Raw genomic sequence first — 9414 nt, forward strand, 5'->3', positions numbered from 1 at the left:
TATATATATAAATATATATATAAATATATATATAATATAAATAATATATAAATATATGCATATATATATATGTACATACCTACATATATATGCATATATACATACATATATGTACATACCTACATATATATGTATATATACATTCATATATGGGTACAAGACATCAAAAAAACGTTGAACACAATGAGAAACGAAAACATAAAAACAAAAACATAAAACTAACTTTTTTTCGAACGATGAAAAAAACAAACAAACAGAGAAACGAGTCATACAACATAAAAAATATTCCCCTTCTTCAGTTGTCCCTGTTTCAACTACTCCACCTCTCGAAGGCAAGGACAAAACGCGACTTCGTTGAAACAGTTTTTCCCGCAAAGCAAATTAAATAAAATTTGGGATTTTTGCAGGCGGTGAAAGTGGTAAGAGAACAAGACAGTGAGAACAAAACAGTAAAATCAATAAAAAAAGTAAAAACAGTAAAAGACAGAACAATGAGAACAAACCAGTAAAAACAAACAGTGAGGGCTGTTAAGCCAAGACGATGGAAAAATTATTCTGAACGCTTATATATATATACATTTTATTTAAACCTGATTTTACTCTCATAGAAATTCCTTTCGATACCCCGAAAATAGGACGAAGACCAGCCTGGCAAAATATGTCTGGGAATTAAAAGAAAACAAAACCTGACCTTTTACTGTGACATGGAGAATTTTAGATAGAGCTTCACCTTACAGACACGGTGCGCATAAAAGACCCATCAAATGTGATTTATGCCTGTTGGAAAAATTTTATATTTTATTCCAGGACAATAGCGCTTTAAATCAAAGACCGAACTCTTGAATTCCTGCAGACACGCAACTAAATTTAAAATGCCGGCTAACAATATATCATATGGATAGTATATTTTTTTGACTCTTGGACTAGTTTTTAATTACACTGTTGGATATGTTTCTTATAATACATGATTTATTTGTGTACTTATGCTAATATACACTTTTGTATACACATATATTCGTAATTTTATTTTGTGTACGTTTGTTACACATTTTCAGCCACCTTTCTTTCTCTCTTTCTTTCTTTCTTTCTTTCTTTCTTTCTTTCTTTCTTTCTTTCTTTCTTTCTTTCTTTCTTTCTTTCTTTCTTTCTTTCTTTCTTTCTTTCTTTCTTTCTTTCTTTCTTTCTTCTTTCCTTACGGGAAGTATCATTTCTCTCCCTATTGGTTACTTGTATAACGTCTTAACAATGAGTTCCTATTCTCCCCCCTTACTTTCCCATCGCTAATTGTTACATTTAAGACCCTTTCCTTCTTCTTCCCCCTTCCTACGTTTTAAAATTTACTTTTCATCTAGCTTGTCTGTTATAACTTCTATATGTATTCACCAAGTGATTTTTGCATGCGAGCATGGTTGCGTACATATATGTACATGTGTATATGTGTATTTGTGCGTATATTTATGCCTTACATTTATATGTCTGCATATGTATATAGTCTGTGTGCATCCATCTGTGTATTTTGATGTATATATGTATATTATAGATGGTCTAGTATGGGTATATACTGTTGTAAAATATTTATGTAATGCAGCGTGAAAATTTTAATTTTAATTTTAATGTATTAATTGAATTATATTTCGTATATAATTATTTACAATATGTATATTGAATCCACTCTTCGATTTATGGTTTTCCTCGATTTTTATAATAGGATGAATTTATATTGAATTCATTTATTTTGTTTATTTTGTTCATTGCATGCTTAAGACCGTTAACTGAAAGGACCAATGAAACAAGTCCATTTTTAAAGGTGCATCCTTCATTTAGTTTTGATCATATCTTTTTTTCTATTATTGTTCTATTTTAACAAAACTGTCCGACAAACGGAAACGTGAAACTCTGAGTAACAGCTTTTGTTATATTTCTGCTGCTTTTAAATAAAGCGTATTTATCTACCTCTGGTATTTGAGCACTCCTTTTTTCACCTTGTTTCACATTTATATGCTTACTCCGGTGTGTATATATATATATATATATATATATGCACATACGTACATATATATACTTACATATACACACACATACATACATATATATATATATAAATACATATATACATATATATATATTCACACATATGTATATATATTTCGTTTTTGGATTTGGTTTGCAAGATTCTTTATGTGAATTCGTGTGTTGAAGCATATTTTGTTGAGTCTGGGGAGAGTAATTCTTTTTGTGCCTTATAATGTAACACACTCACCAGTAAAATTTCCGCTTATTTCTAATTTTTATTTTCCTAAAATTTTCGTTGAGTCTTGCAACCTTTTCAATAATCTTGACTGTCCGTTATTTACACTGCGTTCCTTTTTGTTTGTGCGCATGTGTGTGGGTCAGTGTGTGTGTGTGCCAATGCATGCATGCATGCATGTATGCATGTATGTATGTATGTATGTATGTATGTATGTATGTATGTATGTATGTATGTATGTATGTTATGCATGTGTGTGTATGTATACATTTGTGTGTATGCATATGTATATCTGTATGTATGTATGTGCATTTGTATGTATTCTTCATATTCATCTGCTTGCATGTCCATGTTTGTGTATGTTTATGTATGTGTGTGTGTGAGCGTGTGTTTGTATATGTATGCACCTCTGTCTCCTTGTGTGTGCATGTCTGTGTGTGTGTGTTTTGCAACTATGTACCATGTTTGTATGTATGGAGGTGCATCTCCATATGTGTGGACGTGTGTCTCCATATGTGTCCCTATGTGAAGTAAAGTGTGTGTGTGTGTATATGGTCATGTGTTTCAGTCTCCATTTGCGTATGTGTGCTTGTCTTTTCATATAACCTATGTAGCTATCCGTCTGTACGTCGATCTGTGTATTTTCATATCCATATGCTCACATACAAGTGTGTGTGTGTGCGCGCGCACACACACACACACACACACACACACACACACGCACCGGTGCTACATATGATAGATTTTATAATCTCTGATGATTCCTCATGTTGATCTCAAATTTAAAACATTGCCGCAGACTGCGTTCCAAATATTGGTTTACTCTTCCAGGACAGAACCCAGGGTTCTGATCGGTCATTGACCCTTTTATAACACTCAAGTGCCACTTACAAATACGAGTACTTCTGCTACCTGTACAGAAGACTGAAGTCCCAAACATTCAAAATCCGCTTATTTTCATACGTGCAGTTCCATCTCGCACTTCCTTTGGGTTCATATCTCAAAAATAGGTATTTTATCTTTTATATTAACGTTTGTTTTTATGTTCAGTTATAATAAAAACAAATTTACATTAATCGGATCGGTTATTCTATACTTTTGTAGAGTGTAAATTTCTTCTTCTTCTTTTCTACTCTAGGCACAAGGCCCGAAATTTTTGGGGAGGGGGCCAGTCGATTAGACCGACCTCAGTACACAATTGGTACTTGTTTAATCGACCCCGAAAGGATGAAAGGCAAAGTCGACCTCGGCGGAATTTGAACTCAGAACGTAGCGGCAAATGAAATACCTATTTCTTTACTACCCACAAGGGGCTACACACAGAGGGGACAAACAAGGCCAGACAAACGGATTAAGTCGATTATATAGACCTCAGTGCGTAACTGGTACTTATTTAATCGACCCTGAAAGGATGAAAGGCAAAGTCGACCTCGGCGGAATTTGAACTCAGAACGTAGCGGCAGACGAAATACTGCTAAGCATTTCGCCCGGCATGCCAACGTTTCTGTATATACATACATATATACATATGTTGTTAACAGTGACAGAAGTTTCGGTCAGCAAAGCCATCATTATACTGAATGCATTAGAGTTAGTCTTGCCTTTATATAGTCTCTACTGAGTTAAAATCATCTTTGGGTGGGTGGATTTGGGTGAGGAGTTTATTACGTTCTTATGGAAAGGTGTTTTTGGAAAACTTTTAAATGATTATGCGAGGTATACTAGCCGTCGTACAGTTACTGTTTACATCTCGTTCAGAGATTTATTATTTTAAATGATTGTTTAGAATTTATTAATGTATGTAGAAGTTTGTAAATAAGCCTGTGGTGTTTCTCTTTTGTAAGCACAAAGCGTGACAGTATTTCTTTTATAAGTAAAGAAATGACCAATCTAAACTTACTACAGTAATACCTCACATTACGAAGACCCGCTTTACGAGACCCCAGGTTTACAAGTTTTATTTTATAATAAATATAAAAAGATTAAACAGCCTTTTTGTGTGTGTGGCAACGTCGTAACATATGGCAACACTGGTTCTAACGCGTCTACACAGCTGCATATAGCGAAGGAGTAAATGACAGCATAAAATATGGGAAATTATTGTTCTGCTTTACGAGTTTTCGCTTTACTAGCGGCCTCCGAGAACAAATTAACTCGTATATCGAGGTATTGTTGTACTTACATTCTTTTGAAAAAAAAAAGAAGAAAAAAAGAGGCAACACACCCAATTACTAAGGGTTTAAGTACTGGACTTTGAACCTTTGACCTTTACATTGTCAAAACAAAAAGATTAAATCCAATAATACCAAAAGCAATGTAAAAACTATCACGCTTTGTGTCTACCTAACAAAAGAGAAACACCTTATAAAGTTCTACTTATATTAATAAATTCTAAACAATAACATAAACCCCAAATTTAATGAATTAAAAAATTTCCAAAACACCTTTCCAAAACAACCGACCATAAAAACTTAATTACCATCCCACTCAAACCCACCCACTCAAAGATGATTTCAACTTAATAGGGACTATATAAAAGCAAGACTGACTCTAATGCCTCGGAGTTCGACGATAGATTAGCTGGCCGAAACTTCGAAATCACTGTCAACATTCTTGTTTAAAAATAATATATTTTATCATTTACTTGTTTCAGTCATTGTACTGCAATCATGCTGGGGGTACTACCTTGAAGGATATAGTCGAACAAATCGACCCCTGTACTTTTTCTTTCAAGTCTTGGTACTATTCAATCGGTCTCTTTTTGCCGAGCCGATAATTGACGGGAACGTAAAAAAAAAAAAAAACCCAAACCGGCTGTTAAGCGGTGGTGGTGGACAAATACAGACACAGAAGCACACACACACACACACACACACACGCGCGCGCACACACACACACACACACACACACACACACACACGATGGACTTCTTTCAATCACCCTCTGCGAAATCCAAGTTCCTTTACCATATAACCAAACACGCAATTTTATAATCTGATGAGCTACAGGAAGAATTCAAGTAGACAGAGAGTTGCGCCAAAGCACTTAAAAGTTGATAAGTGCTTTAGCTCGCATCTCTAAACACTCGAGTCCCTCCTGCTTTTCCGCAGTTCCTTATAAAAATATTATATATTATATAATATATATATATATATATATATATATATATATATATATATATAATATTTTTATATATCTATATAAAAACATCCACTCACATATGTGTATTTATACGTGTGTATGTATAAGTGTGTATAGGTGTGAGCGTGTGCGTAATCAAAACACACATTCAAGGTGCGTCGACAAGTGGTTAAGTTGCTCAGTTGGCAATATTAAAGTTATGATTTCAATTCATGGAACGGACGCGTTGTGTCTTCGATAAAATAAGTACTAGTCTTAAAAACAAAGTAAGTACTGTGGTCCATTCATGCGACTAAAAATGATTTAGCACGATGCTCTCTAAATAACAGAAACAAGTAAAAAATAAAAGATATATATGTATACACGTACATGCATGCATGCATGCATGTATGTATGTATGTATGTATGTATGTATGTATGTATGTATGTATGTATGTATGTATGTATGTATGTATACAGGGTGCGGTGAATAAATTGTCCTCTAAATTACGCGAAAAGGAAAATAACACTGACATCGCATTTTAACAGATATATTTACCAAAATTACATAAAAATATCTTGAAATATTAGGGTATTTATTGAAAAAAACCCCCCAAAAACAAAAAAAAACCGCCGTTAGCTTCAACCACTGCCCACAGACGACTTCGGAACCTCCTGAAACTCTTCTGGACGGTTTCTTTGTTTAGGTTGGTGAATGCTGCCATAATCCTTGCCTTCAGTTCATTCTTGGTGTTACAAGGAGTTTTGTTGGTCTCTCGCTCAACTGCACCGCACACATAATAATCAAAGGTTTGCAGTCTGGAGAGTTAGGTGGCCAGATGTTAGGGGTGATGTGGTTGCAGAAATTGTCTGACAGCCATGACTGGGTTCTCCTGCTTGTGTGGCATGGTGCAGAGTCCTGTTGCCAGACATATGGTCTTCCAGCAGCCACCCACTTGACCAAGGGCAGCACTACCTCCTCCAGGCACTTGATGTAGACCTCCATGTTAAGTCTGAGGCCGTGTGGGAAGATGAATGGAGGTATAACGTTGCCATCACTAGTGATCACTCCAAACACCGTTATATTGACTGGATGTTTTGTCTGAGGAATACCAAATGTCTTTATGCACTACCTGCCTGATAAGAAACTCAGACATTCCCATGTCCCTGGTGATGGACCTGATTGACTTGGAGGAATCGTTGTCAATCTTGGCCTGGATCTCATCAACAAATTCAGCAGTTAGCCGTATAGGCGACTCGTCACTCTGACCGGGCATAGCAATTCACTTCCTAACACACACACACACACACACACACACACACACACCACACACACACACACACGCATATACATAGGTACACAAAGACACAAACACATACTTAGAGAGTGTGTGAGAGAGAGCGAGAGCGAAAGAGAGAGAGAGAGGAAGGGAGATAGAGCTAGAGATAGATGGATACTTAGATAGAGAGATAGAGAGAGAGAGGAGAGGAGAGAGAGAGAGAGAGATAGATAGATAGATAGATAGATAGAGAGAGAGAGAGAGAGAGAGAGAGAAAGATAGTAGTAGATAGATAGATAGATAGATAGATAGATAGAAAGATAGATAGATAGATAGATAGATAGATAGATAGATAGATAGATAGATAGATAGATAGACAGAGACAGAGAGATAGTAGGTGTACATAAGTGTATGGGCGAAGAAGGGTCTGAAAAAGCAAGCTACATTGTATTTAATAGGAGCTTACTGTAACATTCTTCACATAGCTTTGCGAACAAAGTTAACCTTGCGTTGGGCAATTGTATTTGAGGGGATAGGCTTATCACAAACATAACAGTGTAACGTAACGGTGAGAAAGACTTTTAACATGTAAATAATATGTAAAGAGACATGTATGTATGGACACACACACAGAGGCACGTACGCACGCACGCGCGCGCGCACACACACACACACACGCACTCACACAAACACACGCAAACACGCAAAGATCAGGATTTTAAATCCAGGCAGATAGCTTATGAGCACTCTGTTAAAATCCACGCTTGACTCATCACACCGAATATTAAGAAACATTTGGAATCGTGTACAATAAACAATTACAGTTGCATTCGTTTCGAGTTGTGTCGTTAACCAGCTGGAGAATGTGTTCTCCTAGCGTTAAAAAAATAGGAGTAACATCGTTCCGTACGGGACAGCCATATTGAAGTTACTACTTGCATCTCTCAGAGAGATTTTAGAACTCGCTACTTTGCTTGTTGCACGATCAGGAGCTGAATGTCACTTACTTTTCTATAGGCGTAGGAGTGGCTGTGTGGTAAATGGCTTGCTTACCAACCACATGGTTCCGGGTTAAGTCCCACTGCGTGACACCTTGGGCAAGTGTCCTCTACTATAGCCTCGGGCCGACCAAAGCTTGTGAGTGGATTTGGTAGACGGAAACTGAAAGAAGCCCGTTGTATGTGTGTGTATATATATATATGCATGTGTGTGCGTATATGTTTGTATGTCTGTGTTTGTCCCCCAACATCGCTTGACAACCGATGCTGGTGTGTTTACGTCCCCGTAACTTAGCGGTTCGGCAAAAGAGGCCGATAGAATAAGTACTAGGCTTACAAAGAATAAGTCCTGGGGTTGATATATATATATATATTGTGTGTGCTCGAATACTTAAATAGTCTTGATTATTAATTCTGCCAAGAAGGGAAACCACTGGGCCGGCGGATTTCCGAGATATAGCGTCCCCCAGATCATCACAGAACCTCCACCATGTTTAACAATTGGAAGAAGACAGTCTGGATCAAATGTTTCTTTTGGCTGTCTCCACACGTATACTCGGCCGGTGGTCGGAAATAAGGTAAAGGATGACTCGTCCGAGAAAATAACACTCTGTCACTGTTCTAGGGACCAATTCTGTAGGTTTTTACTCCACTCTAAATGCTTTGTGATGTTTGTTTTTGAAAGTAGTGCTTTTCTGATTGCAACCCTCCCATGAAATCTGACTTTGTGCAGCTCCTGGCAAATAGTTTTTGTGGAAACTGGGTTCTCGAGGTGGTCATTAAGCTCTGCAGTAATTTTGTGAGCTGTACTTTTGTGATCCTTTCTAATAATTCGCGTAAGAGTTCGACGGTCCTTATCTGAAAGTTTTGGTCTTCATCCGAAGTTTTGTTTCGACGAGGTGGTTTTCCCCCTCTTTCTCAAAGGCTGTCATTACTTTCGAGACAGTACTTCTTGATACACCAAACATTTCGGCTGCTTCCGTTACGCTAGCGCCTGCCATATGAGCACCGATAATTTGAAGTCTTTGAAAGTCCAATAGAACTCTCATTTCAATGAATTTTAATAACCTTTTTCTCATGATATCTGAAAAGAAACAGCAATTTTAGCAAAACATATTAAGCAACACTAATAATAAATAAAAAACACATACAAATATACAAGCTTTTGACAGTTTCATAGATATTTCAAAATTATGATGCTGGGTGTTTCCATCATTTTATCCAACCCATCAGTATGTATGTATGTATGTATGTATGTATGTATGTATGTATGTATGTATGTATGTATGTATATATATATATATATATATATATATATATATATAATATATATATATATATATATATATATATATATATATATGTAACATATGGTATAATTATAAGCAGGCCAAATTTAGCCATTCCTCCGGAGACAGAAAAGAAATAAGAACCTTAATGGATTATCGAATCTTATTGAGTTCTCATCAGAAGCGTCTACATAATTCTGACAGTCTCCAGAGAAACAGACAACCAAACTGTTTATATACTCAGCAAATAAAGCAGTTACTCTATTAAGGATTCCCTAATCTGCACACTGAAAGTGTTTAACACCCTATAAATACAGCGGCCTGTCAACGGGGATCTTAGTCCATACAGTACCAAGGTAGGATATAATATTTATGTAACATATCGTATTATTGTGAAGGCGCGTGGCTTAGTGGTTAGGGCATTCGACTCACGATTGTAAGGTCGTGAGTCCAATTCCCTGCGAGGCGTTATGTCCTTG

The sequence above is a fragment of the Octopus sinensis genome, linkage group LG2 (genome assembly GCF_006345805.1).
Source record: "Octopus sinensis linkage group LG2, ASM634580v1, whole genome shotgun sequence".
Taxonomy (NCBI): domain Eukaryota; kingdom Metazoa; phylum Mollusca; class Cephalopoda; order Octopoda; family Octopodidae; genus Octopus; species Octopus sinensis.